Source organism: Bombina bombina, chromosome 10 (assembly GCF_027579735.1).
Source record: "Bombina bombina isolate aBomBom1 chromosome 10, aBomBom1.pri, whole genome shotgun sequence".
Lineage (NCBI taxonomy): Eukaryota > Metazoa > Chordata > Amphibia > Anura > Bombinatoridae > Bombina > Bombina bombina.
In genome coordinates this window covers 130843224-130856261 of record NC_069508.1, presented here as the reverse complement: position 1 = coordinate 130856261, position 13038 = coordinate 130843224, and the positions used below count along the sequence as shown (strand labels likewise).

Genomic DNA, 13038 nt, shown 5'->3' with positions numbered 1-13038 from the left:
ATTTTTGCCATGATTGCACAAGCTGTTTTTAAATAATTTCAGTGAGAAACCTAAAGTTTGTGAAAAAGTTAACAATTTTTTTTTTTATTTGATCACATTTGCTGGTGAAATGGTGGCATGAAATATACCAAAATGGGCCGTCTACTTAAAAAAATATATATAGTTTTGATAGGTAAATATAAAAAAGGCTCTATTTCTGTTTAAATGTAGTGATGGCAAAAATCCTAAAAATACTTTGGTCTTTTGGGGAAGTTTTTGTCTGAAATGCCCGGTCATTAAGGGGTTAAAGGGTTATAAAACCCAAAAAAATTATTTTGTGATTCAGATAAAACATACAATTTTAAAAACAGTTTCCAATTTACTTCTATTATCAAATTTGCTTCGTTCTTATGGTATTCTTTGTTGAAGAGATACTTAGGTAGATGTCTGAAGCACTACATGGCAGAAAATAGTGCTTCCATCTATAACCCTTGCAAATGGATAACATTATTGGAACGCTCCTGAGCTAACTTCCATGCTTTTCAACAAGGATACATAGAGAACAAAGAAGATTTGATAATAAAAGAAAATTAGAAAGTTCTTTAAAATTGCTTTCTTTATCTAAATCATAAAAGAAAATGTTGAGTTTCATGTCTCTTTAAGCTATAGCTGAGGGGAAACCCTGTAAAGTAACTACTTTATCATTATCCTGTTCCACAAACTAATAGTTCAGTGTTTGGAGACTTTACTGCTGCCTGTTTTATATCTATCCTAATTGTCCACAGCACTCTGGCTACATCATTATACCTGGTATTTTTTTACTAACTAATATCCATTTCAGTCAGACATATCTATTCTTGTCTCACTTAATCATTAATATCACAAATGCAAGACAATGCTCAAGTGCTTTTTGAAATAAAGTCATAGAACCAGTGTTCCCTCTAAGGCCAGTTTTGTGAGCGGCCAAGCAGTGAAACTGTTAATTAAAGCAATTAGCAAACACTACATAATGCAGACTGCAAGGTGTGGTTCCCTTATTAACTGTTTCACTGCTGGGCTGCACACAAAACTGACCTTAGAGGGAACACTGCATAGAACTTGGCCCTATTTAAAGGGACATATACTGTAAAGTTGTGTTTCCAAATGTTTTTTTACCAACTGCAGAGTATAAAATTTATGAGAATTTGCTTTTTACGGTTTATTTGTGTATATGAAATAGCTAATTTTGTGTTTTGAAGCCACAACCTAATAAAAAAAGATGTCATTACTTTATCACATTGTGTACATATACATGCTTCTTTATCTTATATCTGTCAATAAACTAAAGACCAATACTTGGAGAGAACAATGGAAAATTAACATTTTATTACCTTATCTCTTCTATACCACACAGAGAGTATAGTTTATTTTGCTGGCTGTATTTACACAGCTTATCTGTAGCTTGGACCTAAGGTCAGAAACTTTCAGAATAGGTAGGGATACCACAGACTAAATCAACTATTTAAAATGCCAATATAAGGGTAAAGGAAATAATTGTAAACAATTTAATACACTCCAGCAGGTAAAGTGGATAATTGGAAACAAATTGAAGGGGAGAATTTTTTTTAAGAAAACTGTCCCTTTAACACACACTTTATATTTGCAGCTAGGCAGTGGCCCAGTTATTAATCACACCCCCTTTTGTGGATATATCACACTCACTGAACTTTAAAAACCCAATCCATGTCTCACATTATGCTGGATACTATAGTATGTGTGAATGGGGTAACAGTTCTAATTCAGTTTCATGTAAAGATGAGCTATTAACCCTTACAGTGCACAAGTGTACCACCCCCTTCTCACACACAACCTAGAGCCCAGAAATGAAGTGGTTTCTCATGCAGGGGGTAGCATAGAGAACAGTTGAGGCCATGTGTGTTGAACAGCTGAAGGCTGCTTTTGGATTGCCTGGAATGCGGTAGATGACCTGAGAGCAGGACTTTTATGGAAACTCACAGCCTGAGACGTAACTGCAGCCAAACTGCATCCAGACTGATGAGAGGAGTAGGAGCAGAGCTCAGCAGCACAGGATTACAGACAGATTATTCCTACCCCAAGAGAACACTGAGCTCACCTTTACACCCCAGCCTCCCAGACAGTTCCCTTTTTATAGGAGCAAGGTAAGATTGCACTAAATACTCTGTATACTAATACTTTTATTGTGTATTAAGCTCTAAGTCAGCGAGGAACTTCTGGGGATGTGGTTATGCTCCTCACACTCACTAGAGAACATGTGAAAATAAATTAAACTGTCTGTAGGATCACTTGTCCCTTTTACAGAAGTGATAAATCATGAGAGATTTGGTTGTTACCTGGATGCAGATCTGTTCCCGTTAGAGGAGCAAAGTTCTAATAGATCTTAAAGGATTCAACAAGAAAAGATCACTTTGACTCTGCACACTTGGGATAGATCTATGCACCCTACTAATAATGGATTTATAACAGTTGACAACAATCAATTTATAATTCATTGTCATCTGTTCTATTCTCTAAATCTTGTAATCTACTTTATGGGGTTATTACAAAATCTCTGACTATATCTGAGTGGTGTCTATGGAGGGTAAACATAAAATAAGCTTTAATTTTGGTTCCTTTCAGTTGATAATAGGTTTCCATTTCTTAGAATGTGTTGTGTGTAATTCAGGTGGTAAAACAGTCACTGGAATAAATGTCCCCAGGAGCCACATGACGTTTTGTATTGGCATTTGTTGTTCCCTTTTGTTTCAGATGCATCATGCAGATTTATTAAATGTTATACACATTGGTGGTACATTTGTTATATACAAATAAAACTATTTTGCATAGGTGTCACATATATAAAATATTTTGCATAGGTGTCACATATATAACATATTTTGCATAGGTGTCACATATATAAACTATTTTAAGTGCAACATTTTGTTATAATTGGATCTGCTGTAGGTAAAAGGTTCCTTAAATTGTTCCTAAGAAATACAGAACTTTTTCATTTACAAATTATATATCATGCATATTCCAAAATGAATTATTTGATAATATTATACAGAATGTATCATGTTCTAATAAAAGACTGACAATTAGCTGTGTTTTCACAGTATTATAATGTGTTTGGGGAAGGGACATGTGATAAGGCCTGAGAACAGGTGACAGCTGTTGTAGATGTCACACTGTCCCCTTTTTTACTAGTTGTGTTATCAAATTAACTATCTGACTCACCAGTAACAGATATTAGAGTCACATTCTTTATAAGACTTAGAATGTCATAATAATCAGAAGATAACCTGACATATAGCGGAGTACATTCTACTTCACAAATAAATATAAGGTACATCAAATACATTAAAATAAAGGAATATTAACAGATGCATTTCAATAATATTCAGTTGATTTTCATAGTATACATTTATTACAATTACAATATATCTTGCTTTAATAATATAAAAATGTATTATTAATTTGTATAGCATTCATAATGCTCTAATGGAAGTCTGGTTAGCTTTCAGTTTAAAGGGACATGCATATTTTGTATTTCATGATTCAGATAGTGCATACAGTTTTAAACAACTTTTTAATGCACTTCTGTTATCAAATTTGCTTCATTCTTTTGAGATCCTTTGTTGAAGGATCAGCAGTGCACCACTGGGAGCTAACACACCAGTTTAGCCAATGACAAGAGGAATATATGTGTAGTTGCCAGTCACCAGCTTGCTCCCAGTGGTGCATTGCTGCTCCTTAGCCTACTTAGATATGCTTTTCAACAAAGGATACCAAAGAACAAAAATAGCTAATAGAAACACATTACAAAGTTGTTTCAAATTCCATGCTCTGTCTGAATCGTGAAAGTTTAATTATGACTGTAATGTCCCTTTAAGTGTTAGAATCTTTGAAAAAAATCAACTCACATTGGTATTCATCATCGGGATCGAATTAGATGTGAACATGAAAAGAATTTAATAATGAAAATGTGTTTTTTATGGCTGTTTGGGAAAGTGTTGGTAGAGCAATTGCCCAGCTGCTGTCAGTTTTGTTTAAACACTTTTAAGTGGAGAAGCTATTGGTACCTTTGATTTCTTTTATTATACATATACCATAATGCAGTGGTCTCTGGCTTTACTAAATGAAGGACCATCTCTGGTCTTGTCTCACACTCTATAGAGCCTGTTAATAAACTGTATTCTTTTAAGTAAAACAAAATATATATTTCTACAGAAACAATCTAAAAATGTCAATGCTTCAGTAAGATATATGGCATTGCCTGTGTTTGTACAATTGTCACTAAAGTTACTCAGCTGGTGAAAGGAGCAGCAGCTGTTAGCTACACCGATGAGTCACATGGGTGGTCACCATGTGTGTGTGTGTGTTGCAAATGGAGACAAATAGAGGAGTGTGGGATTGCAGACAAAAGAGTCACTATAATGTCATGTGACCATGATAAGCCGCCTAAGTGATATTGTGTAATTGTATATAATGTCATATTTTACAAGCTATGTATATATTTACTATTACCTTTATTTGTAGTGTGTCTACATAGTCTGCAGCTTTATACAGGGGTATAATAAAACATGCAAAAATACCAAGACAAGGAGCACAGACTGTGACAGGAGGATTACAGGGTCTTTCTGTCCCTTAGAGAGTTTACAATCTAAGTGGTATATACAGACATTTGTAGCATATAATGTGGCAGATAATTGTGTTATTTGCAGCCTTCAGAGCTTTGGTCTTTTTAAAGGGACAGTCTAGTCAAAAATAAATTTTCATGATTCAGATAGGGCATGTAATTTTAAACAACTTTCCAATTTACTTTTATCATCAAATTTGCTTTGTTCTCTTTGTATTCTTAGTTAAAGCTAAACCTAGGTAGGCTCATATGCTAATTTCTTTGCCCTTGAAGGCCGTCTCGTATCTGCATTTTTTCACAACTAGAGGGCGTTAGTTCATGTGTGCCATATGGGTAACATTGTGCTCACGGCCTCACATCTGTGGAGTTACCTAGGAGTCAGCACTGATTGGCTAAAATGCAAGTCTGTCAAAAGAACTGAAATAAGGGGGCAGCCTGCAGAGGCTTAGATGCAAGGTAATCACAGAGGTAAAAAAGTGTATTAATATAACAGTGTTGGTTATGCAAAACCGGGGAATGAGTAATAAAGGGATTATATTTTTATACAATAAAAATTCTGGTGTAGAGTGTCCCTTTAACTATGTTTGAATTATTGCCACTTGTATGTATAGATACTTGATTGCCCTGTGACAGTTTTACTGAACAGTTTGGGAACAGTTTCCGATCTCACAAACACCAATCTTTCAGCAGCTCTTGTCAGTATTTCCAGTTAGAACAGATAAGGCTCTAACTTCAGAAGAGGAAGGGCACTCAGAACAAACAGGACACGCACTGAAGTATTTAAAGTAATAGTATTTAAAGGGGTAAAAAGGCCTTTCTGTATAGATGCTGATGTTGTGGGATATGACAGTTCTGAAGTAGTTTTTATTAGATATTGTCAGTCGTGTAGAATCATATAAATTTGCAGAGATGCTCTATGTATTTTTTTTAACTTGATTAAATTTTAAAATAAAAAAAGGATAATTAGGATGTTGGGAAGTAGAAAACCATCATTGCCTGATTTAATAGATTTAATTTGTGTTTTTTGTTTTTTAAATGACATCAGTCACGTTTTTCTTAGTTGCATGAAATAGTGTATTTCTGCCTCTTAAAGGGACAGTATACACCAATTTTCATATAACTTCATGTAATAGACACTACTATAAAGAATAATATGCACAAATACTGATCTAAAAATCCAGTAAAAAAAGGTTTAAGAACTTATTTAGAAGCTCCCAGTTTAGCTCTGTTTAAAAGGTTACTGGAACACCCAATGCAAGTGGGAAATATCATACACTCCCCCTCCCCCTTCCTCTGCATATGAAAAGACCCTTTACACAAACAGGAGCAAGCTGGAGTAGGTATACATCAGTATTCTCCTAAAACTTTGGGGCTTGGTTAAGAGTCTGAAAATCAGAGCAATGTTTTTTAAAAATAAGCAAAACTATACATGTTTTTAAATAAATAAAAAAAACTGTATGGGCTATATAAATGGATCATCTACAAAACATTTATACAAAGAAAAATCTAGCGTATGATGTCCCTTTAACCATTCAACCCCCCCCCCCATGTTCTTGTTGTTGATGTTGATGTTGTTAGGAGCTCACTGGCTGATACGCATGATTCTATCTCAGGGACCAAAATGCACTTATTGATAGTTTCAAAATCAAAGTAAATAGCTTTTACAGGGATATGGATATAAAACATGTTATATAAAGTATAAGAAAGCATTTAAACATGAACAAATGCATTACAAAGCACTGTAGTACATTTTGAAATGTTCTCTTTTAGATGAAACAGAGAAAATATTTGAGTATTATGTCCCTTTAAAGGGACAGTAAACGCCTTGAGAATATTTGCATTTGATGCCCCTTTAAAGGTACAGAGAGTAAAAATTAAACTTTCCCGATTCCGATAGAACATTGAGTTTAAAACAACTTTCCAATGTACTTCTGTTATCTAATTTGCTTTGTTCTCTTGGTATCCTTTGTTGAAAAGCATACCTAGGTAGGCTCAGGGTCAACAATGCACTACTTTGTGCTAGCTGCTGATTGGATCAACTGAGGTGTTCAGCTAATTACCCAGCAGTGTATTGCTGCTGCTTCTATTTGATAATAGAAGTCAATTAGAAAGTTGTTTAAAATTGCTCCTCTATCTGAATCATAAAAGAAAAATGTTGTGTTTCATGTCCATTTAAGTACTGCCCAGAGAGGGTAGTTTTAATACTTTAACACTCAATATGTTTCAGTCAAGAAAAAGGGGAGGTTAAAAGGTTTGTGATCACACATACACAATAGTATTTTTTTTTTTTTTGCATGTGGCTAAAAATTCCTTGGACGGCTCCTTTCAGTTGGCCGCCTGCCTTGTCTGTGCGATTACACATCAGAATAGATTTCTGCCCTGTGAGACTATTTTCAGAAGTCACAGCTGAGACTTTTCTTCTCCTGACAGTGTCAGATAGTTTCTCGATGTTTCTATATACTTAGAAACTGTTCTATAGAAATAATATAATAATAAAAAAAGGCCCTGGACAAACGTATCCCTGTTTTTAATTCACAAAAATATATACACATAAGAAAAATATATGTTTTATTGTTATAGTAAAGATCCACAAGTTTATTTTTTTTTATCCTAACATGAGTTTTTAATATTTCATATTCTCCTTGCAATTACTGCTCGGCTCGCAATAACCATAGCTAAATTATTTTCACTGAAGTTTAACTGGAAGCAGATTAATGTGACGTGCCTGTATTTAGTCTACTATGTTATATTTAATGATGCCAAGTTTACATTATCGGTATGATTTGATCCAAAGTTTTCTAAAAAAAAAACAGAAGCAAAGCAGAAATGTTTTACTACTGTATAGACCAGGGGTATCAAGCGCAATGTTTCTGGGGGGCCCTGGCCAAGTGTTGTTCTCTCATGGGGGTCACTTGAACTGAGTAAGTGCTCTGGAAGTAAAGTTTACTTAAGTAGTAGTGCATGGTTGGAGGTGTAGCCCACAATAGACATACACAGTGTATAATTATCTTGTGAGTGCCAAATGAAGTGATGATTCTGGAACTGTATAACAAAGTAAAAAGTGACATTTATAAAAGAAGTGCATGGTGGGAGGTTACACTCGACTCTTGTCTTTATATTTATCTTTTAAGTGCCTATATAAAAACATCAACTACTTACACCTCTTAGGACCCTAAACAAAAAAATAAAATAAAGCCCAAATTAATGTTTTACCTATTAAATAAAGGAGGGCCAGATGAAACTATCTTGAGGGCCGCATATGGCCCTGGGGCCGGTACTTTGAGACCACTGGTGTAGACCAAAGCTCAGGTTTTGTTCTAGAATCTATCACTGGAGCAACTAAGGTTTTGTGTGATTTTTTTTTAAATCATAGATGATAGTAGCAGATTAATCTGGTGACAAAGTGCCTCAGATCCCAAACTGAACCTTGCTACAGACGTGATTTATCTGCCCCACATTTTCCTACATTAAAGGGACAAAAGTTTCCTTTCGTGATTAAGATGGAGCATGTCATTTTAAACCACTTTCCAGTTTACTTCTATTATTTATTTTGCATTGTTTTAATGGTGTCCATTGTTGAAAAGTATACCTAGGTAGGCTTAGAAGCAGCAAAACACTACTGGGCGCTAGCTGCTGATTGGTGGCTGCACATATATGCCACTTATCATTGGTTTACATGATGTAATTCAGCTAGCTCCCAGTAGTGCATTGTTGCTCCTTCAACAAAGGATAACAAGAAAATCTAATCTCACAAACAAAATCTAAATGTCCTCTTGCCCCAGTCTGAATGTTCATCCAAAGTAACTATAAACCTAACGGGATAGGAAAGTCAACATTAAACTTCCATGATTTAAATAGAGCATGTCGTTTAAATTAATTTCTATTTTTTTTTAAAAAAGGAAAAAATATGTATATATTCTATGCTACTGGGAGGTCGCTGATGATTGGTGGCAACACTCATTTGCCTCTTGTCATTGGCTTACCAGTTATGTTCAGCTAGCTCCCAGTAATGCATTGTTGCTCTGGAGCATAACTTTAACTATGTGTTTAATCCCTTTGCAGTGGTTAAACACACAGTTACACACAAGCAATAGCGCAATAATAAAATGTTTTAACATATTAGCGCATTTTGCTTTTTTATAAACCTTTAATTGCATCATTTACCAGCGACCCACTGAGTTTTATGCCCTGCAACATGCTACACCGTAATTACAGAGCTCTATTGTATTTGTCTACTTAAAGGGGCATAAAAGTGCAAACAGAAAATGCTGTAATATATTAAAGAGCATTTTATTTTTGCATTATTGTTTGCATATACCTAATACCTAATACCTACAAATGGGTTAAATACATAGTTAAAGTCAGCTCCAGAGAAGCAACACACTTCTGGGAGCTAGGCGAACACATCTGACAAGAGACATGTGTGTAGCCACCAATCACCATCTAGCTCCCAGTAGTGCTTTGCTGCTCTTGCGCCTATCAAGGTATGCTTTTCAACAGTTGAAATCAAGAGAACAAAGTATATTTGGCAATGTAAGAAAAAAAATATATCTTGAAACAGAATGCTCTATCGTCCAGTTTCTTATCCTGTGGTACACGAACTCTTGGGGGTACTTGAAGCATTAGCAAGGGGGTACTCAGTGGATTGCCCGTTCGCTATTGTTTATCCCTAATGTTGCTAATTGAAAGGGACATGAAGCCCAAATTGTTTCTTTCATGATTTAGAAAAAGAATGCAATTATAAACAACTTCCCAATTTACCTCTTATCTATTTTTCTTCATTCTCTTGATAACCTTTGATGAAAAGCATATCTAAATAGGCTCAGTAGCTGCTGATTGGTGGCTGCACATAACTACCTTGTGTGATTGGCTCACCCATGCACATTGCTATTTCTTCAACAAAGGATATCTGAAAAAATAAAGCAAATTAAATAATAGAAGTAAATTGGAATGTGGTTTAAAATTGTATTCTCTTCCTGAATCATGAAAGATTTTTTTTGGGTTTCATGCCCTTTTAACATTAGGATACAACACAAATTAATGTGTCACAATTCCACCCTCATATACCCTGGTCATCTGCTGGTTCACTGTTATAAGGTGATACCATGAATATTACTTTCCTCATCATATGATCAGATGTATGATTAAAGGGACAGTCAACACCAGAATTTTTGTTGTTTAAAAAGAAAGATAATCCCTTTATTACCCATTCCCCAGTTTTGCACAACCAACACAGTTATAATAATACACGTTTTACCTCTGTAATTACCTTGTATCTAAGCTTCTGCTGACTGCCCCCTTATTTCAGTTCTTTTGACAGACATGCAGTTTAGCCAATCAGTGCTCAGTCCTAGGTCACTTTACGTGCATGAGCTCAATGTTATCTATATGAAACATGTGAACTAATGCCCTCTAGTGGTCAAAATTTATTCAGATTAGAGGCAGTCTTCAAGGTCTAAGAAATTAGCATATGAACCTCCTAGTTTTAGCTTTCAACTAAGAATACTAAGAGAACAAAGCAAAATTGGTGATAAAAGTAAATTGGGAAGTTGTTTAAGATTGCATGCCCTATTTAAATCATGAAAGTTTATTTGGACTTGACTGTCCCTTTAAATTTGTTTGTGTTTAATATAATAATTATTATTAGTCTATATACGTGTGCTTTCTGTATTATATCTTCTGCATTATTTGTTCTACATTTGCCAATAGTAAAAATATATTTTAAAATAAATTCCTGAAAACAAAATATATATATATATATATATATATATATATATATATATATATATATATATATATATATATATATATATATATATATATATATATATATATATATATATATATATATATCTGACGGCTAAATAGTTTCTCCGGATCAAATATCCAAAGCAAATGTTCCAAATTCTGCAACATGCCCAAATGTCTCTAATTTTTGCACATATGAGAATTTGATCACATCTAGTTTGAGTAACTTAGGAAAATGTATTCCTGCGTGGGTACTTACTAGAAAAAAAAAAGGTTGAGAAACCACAAAATAAAGGTTTAATTTTGACTTTCATATCCTATCCCTTTAACTGACCACAGCAAAGGAAATATACTTATAAATCATTAATTTTTTTAAGCAGATCTTTTGCAATGTAGTGATTAATTAGGTATATATATACACCATGCATATATAAAAAATGATTTTTTATGTCCATTTAACTGCACATTAAATTGAAAAATAGATATGCACTGAATACAAAATGGAAAAACAAACAAATGCTATTAACTTGTTGAATTACCGTGAGTTAGAGAATTTTCAGTAGCTTGACAAGGTTCAATTCTTGGGTCAGGAATCTGGTGGGAGCAATACTAATAACTTGGGTATTAATTCTGGCTTGTCTAGATAACACTGGAATTTAGGATTTGTTTTCAGTCCAAGTGACACGTTGATAACATTTCCCTTTGGTGCCAACAAATTGGAGCTCACAGTGGTTTCATATTTTATCTGGGTATAAGGCTGGGGCTGTTTTCTTTGTGAAGAATGGCCACTTTAAATGTAGATGCTAGACTGTTCACGGTCATTTTGAATGGGGGATGGTATGAATGGTATGTCCATTTTGTTTTTCAAATTACATTTGAACTATTGGAAAATAATATTATTGGCTTTAATAGAAGCAATGAATATGAATATATATATATATATAAAATGTCCTCAATTTCAAAACCATTTTTGCTACAATTTATTCTCCTCCCGTGTTCCTTTCTTTTATGCTCAGATTCTCGCTCTCTTTATCCACTTAAATATACATTAAAGTTAGTTTTTTAATGCATTCTATATATAATGAATTAATAACTATTTTGATAAAGATCTACATATAAAATGAAGGTTTTCAAAACTGTTTAAATCAGTCAGTTTGCAACCTTGGCAGGGTTGGGCAAATCCAGAGCAATCAAGTAATATTTATCCATTGGAAATCTCTTGAATATGTTTTTCTAGTTTACATTGTTTGGGTCAATCAGATGCCCAGTGTAATATAGCTCCTGCCTTGATCCTAGTAAATGCTAATCAGCAGAGTTTGTAACTACAACAAACATAAGTAGGCGAAATTCACTCCAGACTCTCTAGGGCAGTGATTTTCAACCTTTTTTTTGCCGTGCGCACACTTTTCTACATTTAAAAATCCTGCGGCACACCACCATCCCAAAATTTTACAAAATCACACATTGTAGCCTAATACAGTATATATATATATATATATATATATATATATATATATATATATATACACACACACACACTGTACTGCCATGCCTCCTACAAACTATACGTGACATATTGACATTCATTCACAAACAATCATAATGATTGTCTGTGAATGAATGTCAATATGTCATGGTTGTAAATGATGCCTGATGAGCCTGTCACATACCTCCCAATATTTCAAAATTTGAAAGAGGGACACCCCCGCACTGGGAAAAGCCCCCCCCCCCCCCCCCGCAAACTAGGAAAAGTGTTATCTGTGGAGCACAAAATTTTATGTGGAGCATGGTATGCTGTTCTGGAGGAGGAGCAAAGCTGCGCCAGCATGCATGGGGGATTGAAGTGTCGCGTGGTGCTGCGTGTAGAGTAGGCACGTGTTGTGGGGGTTCCTTCCAAGTGTGAACACGGGTCGGGGAGGCGAGCTGCCGCTGCAGTTATCCTCAGTCATCATCTCACTCAAAATAAAAAAACGGCCCAGAGTAAAAAACAAGCAAAATGTAAAAAATATGTCACACTGTTGTCAGTCTGCCGCGGCACACCTGAGGATCTCTCACGGCACACTAGTGTGCCACGGCACACTGGTTGAAAAACACTGCTCTAGGGAGTGGAAAAAATCAGAACTAGAAGAGGTAAATTACAACAAAAACAAGCAAAGTAAGTAATTCATGCGCTGCAATATGTTATTATGCTTATAGAAACATTTAAAGTTATTTTAAAACAGATCCTTATAAATAACCCAATATCCATTTTGTTCCCTCTTCTAAGTAATAATAATAATAATATATAAAAGTATGGTGCCAAAATAAACGTTAAGATAGCAAGCTAAAGTAAGCAAACCAAACTTAATGGTATTAAAGATTAATTGGAGAATGTCCCACCAATGATTATTGTGATTTATGGAAAGCTTTTGTAAACAAATGTATTTGGCTGTTTTTAAAATGTGTCCAAGATGGGGCATATCTCTGACTATACTGGGTACAGAGTTCTAGTATTTTTTTTATTTTTGGCGATAAATATATTCTGTAGACTATAATGAAGTTTCATTTGTAAATCTGAGGGTATTTTGGCATGTGGGGAAGAGGGGTTCTATCAGGTAAATGGGACCCCAGTCACGCAGAGCTGTGTGTGACAGTACAAGTTTGAAATGAGTATACTTGTTACGTTAATGCACTCA

The 13038-nt window shown here is 34.7% G+C and overlaps 1 protein-coding gene across 1 annotated transcript in view; it reads left to right on the top strand.

Moving 5' to 3' along the window:
* Window positions 1-1976: 1976 nt before the first annotated feature.
* Window positions 1977-13038, top strand: part of NEXN (nexilin F-actin binding protein) — a 187902-nt gene continuing 176840 nt past the window's right edge. Inside the window, 1 exon segment of the mRNA XM_053693184.1 lies at window positions 1977-2138. The gene's annotated coding sequence lies outside the window, so the exon portion shown is untranslated.